General features: G+C 39.9%; 1 protein-coding gene and 1 non-coding gene across 3 annotated transcripts in view; one reads left to right on the top strand and one right to left on the bottom strand.

The window, feature by feature from the left end:
- PPP3CC (protein phosphatase 3 catalytic subunit gamma) overlaps positions 1–19,359 on the bottom strand; it is a 93,436-nt gene that overhangs the window by 48,327 nt on the left and 25,750 nt on the right. The window lies entirely within an intron of this gene.
- On the top strand, positions 8,290–8,393 carry LOC123389004. The gene has a single exon (XR_006603522.1). It is a non-coding gene; the product is annotated as a U6 spliceosomal RNA (small nuclear RNA).

Genomic DNA, 19,359 nt, shown 5'->3' with positions numbered 1-19,359 from the left:
TTTGACAGAGAGAAATCACAAGTAAGCAGAGAGGCAGGCAGAGAGAGGAGGAAGCAGGCTCCCCGCAGAGCAGAGAGCCCGATGCGGGGCTCGATCCCAGGACCCTGGGATCATGACCTGAGCCGAAGGCAGAGGCTTTAACCCACTGAGCCAACCAGGCACCCCTTTTTCTGACGTTTTTAAAATTGGCCATCATCTCATTGTATGATGGAAGTCTGCTTAAGATTATAATGTAGTCTACTTTAGATTATCTATGATCTAACATCTACAAGCCTATGCATTTAAAAGATGAGCTCATTTTAATTTGTAATTTATGCCTGGTGGTTCTACTTCTAGCTTTATGGTACGCGGCTCCTGGCTAGCTTAGTCAGAGAAGCAAGCAACTCTTGATCTTGGGGTCATGAGTTCAATCACCATGTTGAGATTATTTAAATAAGTAAATAAACTTTAAAGGTGGGGGGGCACCAAAATGAACAAGACAGTAAACAACATGTGTTGGAAAGGCTGTGGAGAAAGGGCAAACTTCTTACACTGTTGATGGGAATACAAGTTGGTGCAGCCACTTTGGAAAACAGCATGGAGATTCCTTAAGAAATTAAAAATAGAGCTACCCTATGATCCTGCAATTGCACTACTGGGTATTTACCCCAAAGATACAGATGGAGTGAAAAGAAGGGCCATCTGTACTCCAATGCTCATAGCAGCAATGGTCACAGTTGCCAAAATGTGGAAAGAGCCAAGATGCCCTTCAACAGATGAATAGATAAAGAAGACATGGTCCAGGGGTGCCTGGGTGGCTCAGAGGGTTAAGCCTCTGCCTTCAGCGCAGGTCATGATCTCAGGGTCCTGGGATCAAGCCCCACATCGGGCTCTCTGCTTAGTGAGAGCCTGCTTCCTCCTCTCTCTCTGCCTGCCTCTCTGCCTACTTGTGATCTCTGTCTGTCAAATAAATAAATAAAATCTTAAAAAAAAAAAAAAGAAGAAGAAGACATGGTCCATATATACAATGGAGTATTCTGCCTCCATCAGAAAGGATGAATACCAACTTTTTTATTAACATGGATGGGAATGGAGGAAATTATGCTGAGTGAAATAAGTCAAGCAGAGAGAGTCCATTATCATATGAGGTTTCACTTACTTGTGGAGCACAGGAATAATACGAAGGATATTAGAAGAAGGAAAGGAAAAGTGAATTGGGGGAAATTGGAGAGGAAGACAAACCATGAGAGACTGTGGACTCAAAAACAAACTGAGGGTTTTGGAGGGGAGGGGTTGGTGGGTTAGATAAGCCTCGTGGTGGGTATTATGGAGGGCACATATTGCATGGAGCACTAGGTGTGGTGCATAAACAATGAATCTTGGAACATTGGGAAAAAAATCAAATTTAAAAAAATACAACCTAAAGAAAAGAGGGGCGGCACCTGGGTAGCTCAGCTGGTTAAGTGTCCAACTCTTGATTTCGGCTCAGGTCATGATCTCAGGGTTCTGAGATCTAGCCCCATGTTGGGCTCTGAGCTGGATGTGGAGCCTGCTTAGGATTCTTTCCCTCCTTCTCCCTCTACCCCAAGCCTGCACACACATGGTGTGTGACTTCACTCTTACTCTCTCTCAAAAAAAAAAAAAAAAAAGAAAGAAAAGAAAAAAGAGAGAATTAAGCTGAAATCTCTACAGGCACTATAAAAATTTTAGAATTAAAAATCCTACGGTAAGTTCACCATGCTCTTAGCTACAACTTGACTCATTTGGGTTATTCAAAGCTTACTGAAAAAATTATAGTACCGGGGCACCTGGGTGGCTCAGTTGGTTAAGCAACTGACTTCAGCTCACGTCATGATCCTAGAGTCCCGGGATCAAGCCACACATGAGCTCCCTTCTCAGCAGGGATCCTGATTCTCCATCTCTTCCCAGCTCAGTGCTCTCTTTCTCTCTCTCTCAAATAAATAAATAAAATATTTTTTTTTAAGTGGAAAAAACTAAGAATATAAGTCTTAGAAAAGTTCTCTTTAAAGAAATTTACACAAGGTTCAATCAAGAGCGTATGTATGTGACTTCAGAGAACACCAAGTCCTCTGAAATCTTGATTCAGAAAAATAAATGGACGGTTCCACATTTAATCATTACCCTTTTCATACTTAATTTACCTCTTTTTGATTTTCAAGCTCTTACTCTCAATTTCTGGCTAACCAATCTGCCCTTCTCCATTTTGAAATGAACCCCACAGAGAGCCCGATTGTTTTTATCCCCACTATGTAAATAAAAGAAATTGGCCAACAAACTAAAAATAAATGAAACGATATAAAATCAAATATATTAGAGTTGACAAAAAAGGTATTATAATAGAGGTAGTTCCAGAGACAAGAGGTCCACAGATATTATTTGACTTCTAACAGCAATATTATTACTACTAATGAAAATAATTTCCCTTCAATACTTAGTTGTAATCAGGTAACAGTTTACAAAATAGGAAAATCATTTTTTCTATATATCATAAAAGTTATGTAAGGAGAGGTGACAACAACCTAAAGAACTCTTGAGAAAGAAATTTAGAAAGGTATCTTTTCTTTCTCTCAAATTCTTCCATTGTGATTTACTTAAAAAACGAGTAAACAAGTCACTTAGTTAAATGAAAACAAAAGCAAGGCTGAAGTGGATTAAGGGGATTAAGCCCAGCTAAAAGAAATGGGACACAGCTGATCCAGGAACACTAAAGGGAATTAAGATGGGCTTGAGACAATATGCTTAACAGAAAGTTCCAGAAGAGTCCTAAATTTTTAGCTAAGGACAAATAAAATCAATTTCCTTCAAATCCGAAGAAAAGAATCTTCAACCTTAAAGGAGTGGGTCCTCTCCTCAAGTTATTTCTAGCTATGTTTAGAAGCCCTGAATTCCATTTTCCTTATTAGAAAGTTGTATACACACTATAGTTGACATTGATTCATACAAGAGTGGGAACAGCCCCCATCCTGAGAGGACTAAAGGAAATCTAGCTAAGTTTGGCCATGGAAAGAAATAGCAAGAGCTTGCCAATTAAACTTTAAATCTATATTTTTTTAAAAATATGCCCCAAGTACAGTGACCATATGTCTGAGTATGCCTATTTGGATATTCTCAAGATTATTTATCTTGTCCTAATGTGATTTAATAGCATCCTCTTTTACTCTCAAGTATCCTGATTTAAATCACCTACCCAGAAACAATATTCTCCAGAATCAGCTGGGGTGTTTGTTTAGAATGTAGATTCTTCAGCATTAGCCTGGTAGAATCAAAACTTTTGGGGACTCTGCACAGTCATCTGCTTTGTTAACAGGCATCCCAGGCAACAGTTGTGCACACTAAAATTGGTTAGAGTGCACCAGGAAAATGGTTTAAGGGAACTCTAAGTAAAGACACAACTAATCTTGGGGCATCTGGATGGCTCAGTTTGTTAAGCATCTGCATTCAGCTCAGGTCATGATCTTAGGGTCTCAGGATCAAGCCCCGCATTGGGCTTCTTGCTCAGCAGGGAGTGTACATCTCTCTCTCCTTCTACCTGCCACTAGCTCTGCTTGCGCTCCCCCTCTTTCTCTAACAAATAAATAAATAAAATCTTAAAAATTAAAAAGATACAACTAATCTCAAATAATCAGCACCTTCATTCCCAGTCATCACAAAGTAATAGTTTACAGGTCTTTATGTCCTTTTCCCAGTCTCTACTGTGACCACATGGAAACAGAAGTTTGGAATTTCTGAATGAAAAAAAGAGGATCTAGAGTAGTGCTTTGCAAACTACTTGTGGGAACTGCCCCACTCCAAGCTCTAACCTGTCAAAACCTGTACTTTGTAAAATGCAGTAAAAATAAATCACCAGAAAAATGATCACATGCTTAGATGCTGTGCCAATGTCAAACTGCTATTTAAGTTCTTAAATGCTCAATTTCTGTACTTATTGAAGCTAATAACAGGTTATAAACTGACACGGATCCATGGACCACACTTTGCATGTAACACTGGTTTAGATAAACATGGAGTCAGGGGAACAAGAATAGGACTAAAATTAAAATCTGAATACTATGTATGTACACATCTTCAAGCCCGAGTTTATTTTATCTAATGTACACATAAGAGGATTTTCAGCTGACTTCACTATTCACTTCACAGTGAATAATCTTTTCTAAGAACCCAAGTCTCCATCACATTCATTTCCAACTGTTTTTAATGGCACACAGGATTTCACTAACAAGAAATAGAACAAAACACTATATGCAGGCAATGAACAAGCTGAAGTTTCAGCTTCTAACATCTTACACCTACTTTAAACTATGAAGTATATGAATTCTAACACAGAGTTTCAGTTCCTACATCCTTTCAAATTATAAACCAACTACTCAACACCAAGCACTGGAGTTTCTCTTCTTCGTTTCTGAGGCTGTGTGTCACCTCTTTAAACACTCCACTTATGGTCATACTTCTAAAACAATGTTTTAGCACAATTTTTCAAATTCCAAAGAAAATGTATTTAAGTTATTCGAGACATTTTATTTGTTCAAAAAATTAAATTAGGCATTTTTATTTTTATTTTTTAAAGATTTTTATTTATTTATTTGACAGAGAGAAATCACAAGTACACTGAGAGGCAGGCAGAGAGAGAGAGAGGGAAGCAGGCTCCCTGCTGAGCAGAGAGCCCGATGTGGGACTCGATCCCAGGACCCTGAGACCATGACCTGAGCCGAAGGCAGCGGCTTAACCCACTGAGCCACCCAGGCGCCCCAAATTAGGCATTTTTAAATGAAAGAATCAAATGTCAACAGTGTCAGCATTCAATTTACTGCTTTATCAGGGTGCCTGGGTGGCTCAGTGGGTTAAAGCCTCTGCCTTCGGCTCATGATCCCCGGGTCCTGGGATCGAGCCCCACATCGGGCTCACTGCTCAGCAGGGAGCCTGCTTCCTCCTCTCTCTCTGCCTGCCTCTCTGCCTCCTTGTGATTTCTATCTGTCAAATAAATAAATAAATCTTTAAAAAAAGTTTACTGCTTTATCAGTTATATCATATCATAATTTGGGAGGGGGGAGTGATCCCTTCATTTTTAATATAGGTCTGTTATTTTATAAACTACAAACCCTACCAATGAAGAAGAGTTAACAAAGGGATTGAAGGGTCTCAAAACACCAGCATAGAGTTAAAAGAAAACAAAAACAAAAATAACTATGAACCAAAAGGTGACTTATCCAGAAATGTGACAATTCAGGGAATATAAAATTACAGTACCTGGGTGCCTTGGTGGCTCAGCGGGTTAAAGCCTCTGCCTTTGGCTCGGTCATGATCTCAGGGTCCTGGGATCGAGCCCCGCATCATGCTCTCTGCTCAGCAGGGAACCTGCGTCCCCTTCTCTCTCTGCCTGCCTCTCTGTCTGCTCATGATCAAGGTCAAATAAATAAATAAAATCTAAAAAATAATAAAATAAAATAACGGTACTTTTTTCCCCTGAAGAGTAGAAGAGGTCTTGTAAATCAAGGATGATTGGTATTTTAAAAAGCCACTTGAAGTGTAGCCACATAAAAAATAAATATTCACAATAAATAATGGGGGAAAATGATTTGGCATAAATAATAAAACTAAAGAATTGTGAAAATGGTTTTATTTCATAATTAACATAATTTGCAGCATAATCAAGTATAACTAAGGGTTTTATCACAAACCTTGTAAAAACTGATTAGCCTAAAGGCTTCTTTGAACTCCAGGCTCTTAAGTTCAACCACCCAATTAATATCTACTTGGATGTTTAATACATATTTAGAATTTAACATGTCACGGAAACAACCTAAGAGTTGACTAATGGATGAATGGATATAGAAATGATGATATTTTCATACAAAGGAATTTTATTCAGCCATAAAATATGAGAAAGTGACATTATGGATGATACTGGAGGGTATTATCCTAAGTGAAATAAGTCAGAGAAAGACAAATACTGTATGATCTCACCACATGTAGATTCAAGCCAAAATAAAACTCACAGAAAAAGAGATGGGACCTGTGGATACCAGAGGCCAGAGGCAGAGGTGGAGGGGAGGTGGAAATGGGAGCACTGTAGTCAAAAGATACAAATTTCTGGGGCACCTGGGTAGCTCAGTTGATTGAACGTCCGACTCTTGATTCTGGCTCAGGTCATGATCTCAGGGTCCTGAGATCAAACCCCATGTAGGGCTCCGAACTCAATGGGGAGTCTGTTTGGGATTTACTCTCTCCCTCTCTCTCTGCCCCCTGACCCACACACTCTCTCCCTAAAACAAATCTTTTTTAAAAAGACATAAACTTCCAGTGATAAGGTAAATAAATACTAGGGATATAATATACAACATGATAACTACAACTAACACAGCTGTAAGATCTATAGGACGGTTGTTAAGAGTAAATCCTAAGGGGGAAAAAAAAAAGCAAATCCTAAGAGTTCTCATCACAAGCAGAAAATTCTTTTTCTTTTCTTCTTTCTTTTCTTTTTATTGTATCTATATGAAAAGATGGATGTTAGCTAAAGTTACTGTGGTAATCATTTCAAACTATATGTAAATCAAACCATGATGCTGCATGCTTTAAACTTATATGTGAGAAAAAATTAACATATGTCCAAAATTAAACTTATTATTTCCCATACCACCTCTAGTCTTTTCCATCTAAATATATAGAACCACACTCAACCCAGTTGCTCAGGCCAAAAAGCTAGGCAGTCCTCCCTTAATCACAATTTCCCCAATACTCCCCAAATCCCAATTTATCAGGAAGTCTGGCTGATTCCATCTTTTTTTTTTTTTTTAAAGATTTTATTTATTTTGTTTGACAGAAAGAGATCACAAGTAGGCAGAGAGGCAGGCAGAGAGAGAGGGAAGAGGAAGCAGGCTCCCTGCTAAGCAGAGAGGCCGATGCGGGGCTCAATCCCAGGACCCTGGGATCATGACCTGAGCCGAAGGCAGAGGCTTTAACCCACTGAGCCACCCAGGCGCCACCCCCCCCCTTTTTTAAGTAAGCTCTGGGCACACCTGGGTGGTTGTTGGTTAAGCATCTGCCTTCAGCTCAGGTTGTGATCTCAGGTTCTAGGATCAAGTCTCCCATCCTGCTCCTTGCTTAGTGGGGAGACTGCTTTTCCTTCCGCCTATTGCTCCTACTGCTTGTGTGGTCTCTCTCTCTCTCTGACAAATAAATAATAAAACCTCACCAAAAAAAAAAGGTAAGCTCTGTGTCCAACGTGGGATTTGAACCCATGACCCAGAGGTGAAGAGTCACACACAGTCACATGCTCTGCCTAATCTCTATAAAATATACCTCAAATTTGGACAGTCTGGGGTGCCTGGGTGGCTCAGTAGGTTAAGCCTCTGCCTTCGGCTCAGGTCATGAGCCCACACTGGGCTCCCTGCTGGGTGGGAGACCTGCTTTTCCCTCTTGCTGTGTCTCTGTCAAATAAATAAATAAAATCTTAAAAAAAAAAATCTGACAGTCTCCAGCTGGCCCTCATTTGTGTTGGGAGCGCAATGCAACCATTCTAACAGGTGTGAGACGATGTCTTCACTGTGGTTTCAATATGCATTTTCTTGATAATTAGTGAGTGATATCAAACAGCTTTTCATGTACCTGTTGACCTTCTATATGTCTTCTTTGGGAAAATGTCTATTCAGTTCCTTTCCCCTTTTTGTTAATCAGACTGTTTTGCTTATTTTTGCTGTTAAGTTGTACAAGTTCAGGGGCGCCAGGGTGGCTCAGAGGGTTAAAGCCTCTGCCTTCAGCTCAGGTTCACAGTCCCAGAGTCCTGGAATCGAGCCCGGCATCGGGTTCTCTGCTCAGCATAGAACTTGCTTCCTCCTCTCTCTGCCTGCCTCTCTGCCTGCTTGTGATCACTGTCTGCCAAATAAATAAATAAAATCTTAAAAAATAATAATAATAATAATCTAAAACTAGCCTAGGGACACCTGGGAGGCTCAGCCAGTTAAGTATCTGCCTTCAGCTCAGGTCATGATCCCTGACAGACTGAGTCCCACATCTGGCTCCTTGCTCAGCGGGAGCCTGCTTTTCCCTCTGTGTGCTGCTCTCCCTGCTCATGCCATCTCTCTCTGACAAATAAATAAATAAACTCTTTCAAAAAATGCATCAAACTAAAGAATGATCCAAGAGTAAGGGAATATTGGAGCTGAGTATAGAGAAAAAGTTGGCATTTTTATAATGTGTTCTAGGCAATCTGTAAGTTGTTTCTATTAGTCCTCCAAATTCAAAATTAGAGGATTTTAAGAAATTTCAAAACAGTTTTAGAAGTTAGAAAATTGGGTGCTCACCTCAGCAGTACATGTACTAAAATTAGAACGATACAGAGATTAGCATGGCCCCTGTACAACAATGATACACAAATTTGTGAAGTGTTCCACAGTTTTCAGATGCAGTGAAAAGAAGGAGCAAACACACTCCAATGTTCATAGCAGCAATGTCCACAACAAGCAGACTGTGGAAGGAGTGGAGATATCCTTTAACAGATGAATGGATAAAGAAGTGGTTCAAATATAATGGAACATTCCTCAGCCGTCAGAAAGGATGAATACCTACTATTTGCACTGACGTGGATGGAACTTGAGGGGATGATGCTGAGTGAAATAAATCAAGCAGACTGAAACACAATTATCATATGGTTCCACCCATATGTGGAACATAAGGAATAGAATGAAGGACCACAGGGGAAGGGAGGGAAAACTGAATGGGAAGTTGTACAAGTTAATCTTTTTATCCATTTAAAAACAAACTAAGGGTTACAGAAGGGAGGGGGGTGGAGGGACGGGGTAACCGGATGATGGGTATTAAGGAGGGCACGTATTGTGATGAGCACTGGGTGTTATATTCAACTAATGAATCATTGAACACTACAACAAAAACTAATGATGTACTATATGTTGACTAACTGAACACAATAAAAAAAGGTTAGAAAATTGGGGACTGGGATGCCCTACATTAATTTTCATTAATATCACATATTAAACTAAAAACGGTTACATGCTAAGCCTTAGGCTAGACACAGCAAAATGTGTTACTAGATTAGCTTTCTAATTTTGACCTATTATGAATAAAGTTGCTATGGGAGCACCTGGCTGGCTCAGTCAGTGAAGCATGTGATCCTTGATCTTGGGGTCATGAGTTCAAGCCCCATGCTGGGTGTGGGTATTACTTTAAAAAATAAAATAAAATGAATAGAAGTTGCTATGAACATTTTCTATCTCTCTTACAGTGGACATAAACACTCCTCTCTCTTGGGTATATATTCAGGGGTGGGACTGCAAGATAGGGGGTAGACATAAGTTTTGTCAAACAGTTCACCAAAGGCTTATACTATTTTATTCACACCAGTGAGTTGTGAGGGTTCTAGTTTCTCTATAGCCTTGCCAACATTTGGTATTGGTTAAGCTTTTAAATTTTATTCAATAATACTGAGTGTCTACAGGTACCTCTTTGGGGTTCTAATTTACAAATCCATGATGAAAAATAATGTTGAGCACATTTCCATCTGTTTATTGGCCATTTAGTTATCTTTGGGACATGTCTAATCAATCTTTTTATCCATTTAAAAATTTACTTAATAGGGGCGCTTGGGTGGCTCAGTGGGTTAAGCCGCTGCCTTCGGCTCAGGTCATGATCTCAGGGTCCTGGGATCGAGCCCCGCATCGGGCTCTCTGCTCAGCAGGGAGCCTGCTTCCTCCTCTCTCTCTGCCTGCCTCTTTGCCTACTTGTCATCTCTCTCTGTCAAATAAATAACATCTTAAAAAAAAATTTACTTAACATATTATTTCCATTAACTAGCAAAAGTTCTTACATATTCTGAGTAGGTCCCCTTTATCAGATATATACTTCTTTCCTTAATCATCTTTACTTACATAAGCATACAATTTAATGAGTTTTATATTTTATATTTTTTAATAATCATTATAACAGAATAGACTATGCAGAAATTCTTTAAACTTTCTTTTTTGAAAATATAGAAACTTAATTTCTTTGAGGAAATAATGGATGTATCACAAATTTAATGATTTTCTTACGGACAGGCTTTTTCAGAAAAATATTTATATACTTTTATAAATTATATTATAGTGAAAATTCTTATATATACATTATATTATATATTATATTATTCTTATATATATTATTATATATATTACTCTTATATATATATATATATCTGTGTCCACATCTGATTATTCCCCTATAATAGATGTCTAAAACTTGCACATAATTATTTACTGTTGTATAACAAATTACCTAAAACTTAGTGACTTTCTTTTTTCTTTTTTCTTCTCTTTTTAGAGAGGGGAGGAGGAGAAGAGGGAGAGAGAAAATCTTAAGCAGGCCAATCCAGGGCTTGATCTCATGACCCTGAGATCATGACCTGAGCCAAAAGCAGGGGTCAGACACTTAACCAACTGAGCCACCCAAGCACCCCAAAACTTAGTGGCTTTAAAACAACAATAATTATTGTTACCTCCCACAGATTCTGTGGACCATGAATTCAGCACTGGAAACAGTGGGGCTGACTTGTTTCTCTTCCATGATATCGAGAGCTCCACCAGATACTTGATAGTCAGGGGCTGGAATCATCTGAAAGCTCACTCACTCACTCATCGAGTGGTTAAGACCGGCTATTGGCTGAGGCTTAGCTCAGGTTTGGAATGAGAAGATCTATACGTGGCGTGCTCACGTGACTGAGTTCCAAGAACATGGATCCCAAGAAAAAGAAAAAGCCAAGAGGAACCTGTATCCTGTTTATATTCTAGCCTCAGAAATCACATCCTATCACTCCCACCACACCCAGCTGGTTGGAACAGTAGCAAGCTTGCCCAAATTCAAGGGGAGAGGAAATGGATTCCACCTGTTAATGGAGGGTGGCAAAATCCTGTGAGTATCTCGACTAGAAATACAGCTGTGGCCATTTCTTGAAAAGGAGAATCTGTCATATTTTCTCTATTTCAAAGTAAAAAAAATAGTAAGTTCCCAATGCCTCTAACAATACCTCTAAATCAGAGCTCTTTTTAAATTGTCCATCCTATATTTTCTAAGCAATTACCAAATGAGAATATTTATTCATTTATTATAAGGAAAACATTAGATACATTCCCAAATGTTTCAAAAGTAATTTAGGGTGCTACATGAGAAGTTGCATAAACTAAATATTTTCTGATCTGCTAGTTGTTGAAAAAAAATCAGCATTTTTTTCTTTTAAATGAACAGAAGGGATAAAAATGCAAAAATAAACTATTGATATAAGGCAAAATTTTAAAAATACTTGGTTCAAAATAAAATGTCAAATTCCCAGTTTTATTAAAAATTTTTTTTTAAAGATTTTATTTATTTATCAGAGAGAGACGGGGGAGAGAGCGAGCACAGGCAGACAGAATGGCAGGCAGAGGGAGAAGCAGGCTCCCTGCCGAGCACGGAGCCCGATGTGGGACTTGATCCCAGGACGCTGGGATCATGACCTGAGCCGAAGGCAGCTGCTTAACCAACTGAGCCACCCAGGCGTCCCAAATTCCCAGTTTAAAATGAAGATATCATGGTACTAATAAAGATTTTCAAGTCAAACTTTATTCACTTTGAACCCTAGACTCAGAAGTTCTGGTTGATTTCAAGATTATGTAACTCTGAGATCAAACCTTGCCTTGTGTGCACATCTTCGTTTCAGTTCCTTCCCAACCCCAGGAAAGGTGTTTCTGGAATGATATTCTTTTTTTCACCCCACTGTTCAAACAGAAACTCTCTTGATACGGTCAATAACTACATCCAAATTACAAATTACATTTTGGACACTCTGCAAGGAAAATAACATAATAAAATACCTGTCTTTACCTCTCCTCCCTCCTCAAAACTAAAAGTAATAAACTATTTTCATTGTCAAGCAACTCAAATAATGATTTTCTATATATATTTTTAATTTTATTTATTTATTTGAGAGAGAGAGAGAGCATGAGAAGGGGGAGGGTCAAAGGGAGAAGCAGACTCCCTGCCAAGCGGGGAGCCTGATGTGGGACTTGATCCTGGGACTCCAGGATCATGAGCCAAAGTCCAGGGGAGTCCGATGTTGGACTTCAATCCTGGGACTCCAGGATCATGAGCTGAAGGCAGTCGCTTAACCAACTGAGCCACCCAGGCGTCCCTGATTTTCTATATTCTTTAAATATTCACATAGCAAGGGGTACCTGGGTGGCTTAGTCAGTTTAGCATCTGCCTTTAGCTTGGGTCATGATCTCATGGGTCTGGGAATAGAGCCCTATGTCAGGTTCCCTGCTTAGCAGGGAGTGGGCTTCTCCTTCTCCCTCTGTCCCTCCCTACCATTCATGCTCTCTCTTTCTCAAATAAGTAAACAAATAAATAAAATATTTTTTAAAAAAGATTCACATCAAGAAGGGCACTTGGGTGGCTCAGTCAGTTATGTGGCCAACTCTTGATTTTGGCTCAGGTCATGATCTCTCAGGGTCATGGGACTGAGCCCTGGGTCAGCTCCATACTCAGCTTGGAGTCTGCTTGTCCCTCTTCCTCTGCTCCTCCCACTGCTTGCATACTCTCTCTCTTCTCTCAAGTAAATAAATAAATAATATCTTTACAAAAATTTACATAGCAAGAGAGCCCTATCAGTGTTTCACAAGAAAGACAGTGCACTGAGTTCTGATATCAGTCTGTACCTTCAGCTAAAACATTTTGGCATGATAGTATAAGAAACCAGGAGAAGATGTAAGAGGAGGCACAGAATGCTGTTTTATTAAGTCTAAAATGTTCTTTTAAGACCTCTTTTGGGAGCGCCTGGGTAGCTCAGTGGTTTAAGCCTCTGCCTTCAGCTCAGGTCATGGTCTCAGGGTCCTGGGGTCGAGTCCCGCATTGGGCTCTCTGCTCATCTGCTCAGCAGGGAACCTGCTTCCCTTCCTCTCTCTTTCTGCCTGCCTCTCTGCCTACTTGTGATCTCTGTCTGTCAAATAAATAAAATCTTAAAAAAAAAAAAAAAAAGACCTCTTTTGGTGGCAGCAGGGGGACCCTGGATGGCTTAGTCAGTTAAGTGTAGAACACTGGTCTTTGACTCAGGTCTCACGATCTTGGATCATGAGATCCAGCCACATCAGGGACCCACCCTCAAGAGTCTGCTTAGGATTCTCTCCCTCTCTCTCCCTTTTGGCCCCTCCCCCTACTAGCACACATGCGCTCTCTCTCTAAAATATTATTTTTTTAAAAAAGACCTCTTTTTGGGGTACCTGGCTGACTCAGTTGGAAGAGCATGCGACTTGTTCTCAAGATCGAGTTCAAGCCCACATTGGGCGTAGAGATTACTTAATAAAACTTAAAAAAAAAAAAAAGAAAAAGAAAAAACTCTTTTCAAAGCAGTTTCCTCTCCTGAGCTGCTGTCCCACATAGGGATGCCAGAGCCAGGGTTTCCTATCCCAAGCAAGAAGATGGAAGAACCAGTGGAAATGCTGGTATCCTTGATCCACTGATGATAATAATGAACAGTGAAAACTCAGCTGTCAGGGACCCTTAGGGAGTAAGTCAATTTGGATAGATGGTGGTGGTGGTGTTTTTTTTTTTTATAAACTATTCATTAAATATTGATTATAAGCCTGTACTAATACATATATACACACAAATATATACATATACATACACATCTACAACTTTGAAAATAAAAGAAACATTTATGAATCTAAAACTCCTACAGAGTGAACTCATTTTTTTTTTTTAAGATTTATTTTATTTTAGGGTTGCCTGGGTGGCTCAGTGGGTTAGGGCCTCTGCCTTTGGCTCAGGTCATTGTCCCCAGGGTCCTGGGATTGAGCCTCGCATTGGGCTCTCTGCTCAGCAGGGAGCCTGCTTCCCTTCCTCTCTCTCTCTGCCTGCCTCTCTGCCTACTTGTGATCTGCCTACTTGTGATCTCTGTCAAATAAATAAATAAAATCTTAAAAAAAAAAAAAGATTTATTTTATTTTAGAGAGAGAGTATATACATGCCAGGATGCGGGCGGGCAGAGGGAAAGGGAGAAAGAGAATCTTAAGCAGGCTCCCTTCCAAGCAGGGTTCAATCCCACGACCATGAGATCATAACCCCAGCCGATATAAAGAATCGGATGCCCTAACACTAAGCCAACCCAGTGCCCCAGTGAAGTCATTTTTAAAGGTTAAGACACAAAAAACTACTTAGCAATATATAATATATTGAATGCCTCTTACTTAAAATCTGTAAGTGTTCCGGTGGTAATTCTACTGAAAATAAATCCATACAATAGGATCTAAACTGTGACTAAAGAATACATTATAAAAGGCACTAGGGAAATATACCCAAGAATTAGTGCTGGTAGTGCTAGTACTAGTGTACTAATTTTTTTATTCTTACTTTCCTGTTTTTTTAACCTTTTTCAATGACTGTATTACTTTTATAATCAAAGACAAACATAAGAAGTCAGCATATGTAATTATTTCATATACTATATGATTATGATGATATTTTAACTGAACAAAAAAACTGTAAGAAAATGATGAAAAGTATAAAGAAGAGTACACTACAGATGGGTTTGGGTTTTTTCTATCACCTTTGCCCTACATTCCATTTTTTCCAAGTTTTATAGACTTTATTGAAAGACAAGTAACAGGGCACCTGGGTGGCTTGGTTGGTTAAGCAACTTGCCTTCAGCTTGGGTCATGATCCTGGAGTCCCACGGTGGAGTCCCAGGGTGGAGTCCCACATCAGTCTCCCTGCTCAGCAAGGAGTCTGCTTCTTCCTCTGACCCTCCCCCTTCTCATCCCACTCTCATGCTCTCTCTCTCATTCTCTCTCAAATAAAGAAAATCTTAAAAAAAAAAAAAAAAAAAGAGGGGAGCCTGGGTTGCTCAGTGGGTTAAAGCCTCTGCCTTCGGCTCAGGTCATGATCCCAGGGTCCTGGGATGGAGCCCCACATCAGGCTCTCTGCTCGACAGGGTGCCTGCTTCTCCATCTCTCTCTGCCTGCCTGCCTGCCTGCCTGCCTACTTGTGATCTCTGTCTGTCAAATAAATAAATAAAATCTTTAAAAGAAAGAAAAAATGGTTTAAAAAAAAAGAAAAGTAACAGATGCCAAGACCAAACAACAACAACAACAAAAACCACAAAGCAACACCACTGGCAATAGCTTTCCCAATGGTAATCAGTTTTATACAGAAATAAGACTTTTCTCAGATCAGCAGAGCTGTATCCCAAACTGACTCTTACCAGTAGTAATGAAAAATTCAACCTCAAACTTAAGTTACACCTAAAACCACCAAGTTACTAAGATGACACAGAAGCTTATGCTTCAGAGCATTAAAAAGACATTATGGTAGGCAGGGGGTAGGCCTAAGATTTCTGGCCCATGGTATACACACATTTTCTCCCAATTATTCCATCAAACAATAATGTAGGTACTGCTGTGAAAGGAGTCTGCAAACATAATTAAGGTCCCAAATCAGGTGACCATTAAATAAGATTATCCAGGTGGGCCTGATCTAATCATATGAGACCTTTAAATCTGGATCTAGAGGTAACATACATAAGATTTCAGAGAGTTGAAGTATAAGACAGATTTCATTTGCAAGTTCTACACTGTTGGCTTCAAGACAGAAGGAACCATGTAGCAAGGAATGCAGACAGCCTCTAGAAGTGACCCCTGGTTGAAAGCCAGCAAAAAATAGGGACTTCATTTGTACTACCACAAGAATTGCCAACAACTTCAATGAGCTTAAAAACAGATTCTCCCCCAGAGGCTCCACATGAAAACTCCATCTGTTGTGCTCTTTGATTTTAGCCTTTGAGATCCTGAACAAAGGAGTCCATGCTATGATTGGACTTTTGACCCACAGAACTTTGAGCTAAAAATTGGTTGCTCTTTTCAACCACTGAGTTTGTGGTAATTTGTTACACAGCAATAGAAAACGAATGCAAAATTCTTAGAGTCAAAATTCTTTTCTATAACCTTTCAACAATTATAAACACAGCTTTAAATACAGGAGAAACTAACACAGGCTGTCTCTTAGAATTGCAACAAAAGCCATAATGTATAACTGTGCTGTGACTCATAAAACAGATCAATTGAACTAAACCAAACCACAACATGCATCACAGACCATCTAACCTCAAACTCCATTTTTTTTTTTTTTTTAATTTTTCTCCCTATCTATTTCACCCACCCCACCCCAGCCCCACATACCTCCTCTCTGGCAATCACCAGTTTATTCTCTATTTTGTTGTTGTTGTTGTTCATTTGTTTTTGTTTTTTAGTTTCCACATACAAGTAAAATCATATGGTATTTGTCTTTCACTGTCTGGCTTATTTCACTTAGCATAATACCCTTTAGGTCCATCCATATTGTCTCAAATGGCAAAATCAAATTTCTTTTTTATGGTTAAGAAATATTCCTGTGGGGTGTGTGTGTGTGTGTGTGTGTGCGCACACACACACACGTGTGCACGTGTGTACCCCACTTCTTTATTCATTCATCTACTGATGGACATTTAGGTTTAGACTGCTTACATAACCTGGCTATTAAAAATATGCTGCAATAAACACAGGAATACATGTATCTTTTCAAATTGGTGTTTTCATTTTCTTTGGGTAAATACCCAGTAGTGGAATGACTGGATCATATGGTATTTCTATTTTTAACCTTTTGAGGAACCTCTATACTATTTTCCATAGTGGTTGTATCAATTCACATTTCCTCCAACAGTGCACAATTACTCCTTTTTCTCCACATCCTTGCTGACACTGGTTACTTCTTATGTTTTTTATTTGAGCCATTTGACAGGTGTGAGGTGATACTTCATTGTGGTTTTCTTATTTGCATTTCTCTGATGATCAGGGCTGTTGAAGCATTTTTTCATGCGACTGTTGGCCATGTCTTCTTTGGAAAAATGTCTATTCAGCTCCTCTGTCCATTTTTTAATCAGATTTTTTTTGGTGTTGAGTTCAAACTCTTTTTCACATCAGACTTCAAATCCTTATGTTCCAAGATAAGACCTCACACAAACTAATTTAATAGTAATTGCACAGACACTAGATATGACCTTATACTAGAACTTAATGAGTTCTAGCAACTCATCTAGTGAACAAATTCTAACTAATCCTTGCTCAGATTACAAACTTCCACCCTAAAATCTAACAACAGTCCCTAATCTAACAACAGTCCTCAGTGAGCAGGTTTTCCTAACTGTCCCCCCCGCCCCCCCGTCTTTTGAGATGGTCTCTCATTCCTCTGGTTCTCTCTGCTTGTTGCAGCAAGTTAAATAAACCTAAGTCTTTTTTTCTTAACTACAAATAAATCCTTGATGATCTTTGGTTTATGGGTGTCCGACTATTTAACAGTTGGCATTTCCACTAAGATTCAGCTGACCTCCTTGTTTCTGGGAAGACCTGTGGCTTTGTCATAGCGTGTACATATGTGACTACTTGATTTCCACTTGCTTAAGGCCACCCTGCCTGTAACAGTGAGGTATCTGAGCTTCAATAATTTTGTTGAACGCTTCAGGATCAAGGTAAAAGTTGGGTTCTCTGACTGTAAGTCTTACCAGATTATACTGTTCATGAGTGAAATTTGAATTCTACCTAATTAACAGCATTCCTATCATCTGTCTGCTTGTTAAGTATCCTTTTTGTTGTTGTTGTTTAAACTCTACACCCAGCATGGGGCTTGAACTCACCACCATGAGATTAAGAGTCACATGCTCTGGGCGCCTGGGTGGCTCAGTGGGTTAAAGCCTCTGCCTTCAGCTCAGGTCATGATCCCAGGGTCCTGGGATCGAGCCCCACATCGGGCTCTCTGCTCAGCGGGGAGCCTGCTATCCTCCTCTCTGTCTGCCTGCCTCTCTGCCTACTTGTGATTTGTCTGTCAAATAAATAAATAAAATATTAAAAAGAAAAAAAAACAGGGGCGCCTGGATGGCTCAGTGGGTTAAGCCGCTGCCTTTGGCTCAGGTCATGATCTCAGGGTCCTGGGATCGAGTCCCGCATCGGGCTCTCTGCTCAGCAGGGAGCCTGCTTCCTTCTCTCTCTCTCTGCCTGCCTCTCAGTGTACTTGTAATTTCTCTCTGTCAAATAAATAAATAAATAAATAAATTTAAAAAAAAAGAAAAAAAACAAAAAAAGAGTCACATGCTCTACATACTGAGCCAGGCAGGCACTCCTTGTTCAGTATCTTGAGTGTCATTCATCTATAAGAGGAAGTCCACAGCACGGAACAGACACAGGCCTAATAAGTCTTTCTTCCCACCAGCTCCAAAAACTGACAAGTTCAGAAGGTCTGATCAGACCAGCATCTTTATGTAAACTTTGTCTTGGGTCATGTTTTCTAAAGCCTCCTAAGGACTTCCCTTAGTCCTTATAATCTTGAGATATCTTGTGCTTAGTTTTGTCTGCCTGGAGCAGAGGCTCTGACAAGTCCTCAGTTGATGACAGCTAATCTTTGGTGTCACTTCCTGTCTTGTGGAGACAGGTAGTTGCAAACCATCCTCACCATATTTACTGCATGTCATTTAAGAGTTTTCTCAGTCTAGGGGCGCCTACGTGGCTCAGTGGGTTAAAGCCTCTGCCTTCTGCTCAGGTCATGATCCCAGGGTCCTGGGATTGAGCCCCGCATCGGGCTCTCTGCTCAGCGGGGAGCCTGCTTCCTCCTCTCTCTCTGCCTGCCTCTCTGCCTACGTGTGATCCTGTCTGTCAAATAAATAAATAAAATCTTTAAAAAAATAAAGAGTTTTCTCAGTCTCTATCAATGTCCACTCTGTGCCTCCTCTATCTACTTCTTTCATGTTTTCAGATTATGAATATAACTCGACAAATGGCATAATTTCACCAAGAAAAAGATCTAAATTCTAAATGTCCTCTTGGGGAACTACTGACATGAACAAGATTACCTGAGAGTCACCTTAAAAGGAAAATGGCACTGTGCCTGGATGACACTTAAGTTGGTTAAGTGACCGACCCTTGATTTCAGCTCAGGTCATGATCTCAGGGTCATGAGATGGAGCCCCAAAATGGTTTCATGCCCAGTAGGGAGTCTGCTTGAGATTCTCCCTCTCCCTCTGCCCCTCCCCTCCCCTCCCACACTCTCTCTGTTTCTCCCTAAAAATAAATAAATCTTAGGAAATATGGGTGGCTCAGGTCATGATGCCAGGGTCCTGGGATCGAGTCCCACATTGGGCTCCCTGCTCAGCGGAAAGGCTGCAGCTTCTTCTGCCCACCACTCCCCCTGCTTGTGATCTCTTTCTCTCTGGCAAATAAATAAATAAAACCTTAAAAAAAAAAAATCTTTTTTAAAAAAAGAAAAGAAAAAAGGAAATTCTAATTATCCAATGGTCTACATTCCTTAACATGAAGAAATTTC

Source organism: Mustela putorius, unplaced genomic scaffold (genome assembly GCF_011764305.1).
Source record: "Mustela putorius furo isolate JIRA1106 unplaced genomic scaffold, ASM1176430v1.1 tig00003937_pilon_pilon_pilon, whole genome shotgun sequence".
Classification (NCBI taxonomy): domain Eukaryota; kingdom Metazoa; phylum Chordata; class Mammalia; order Carnivora; family Mustelidae; genus Mustela; species Mustela putorius.
The sequence above is the reverse complement of the archived record's forward strand: the minus strand, read 5'-3'. Positions and strand labels throughout refer to the sequence as shown.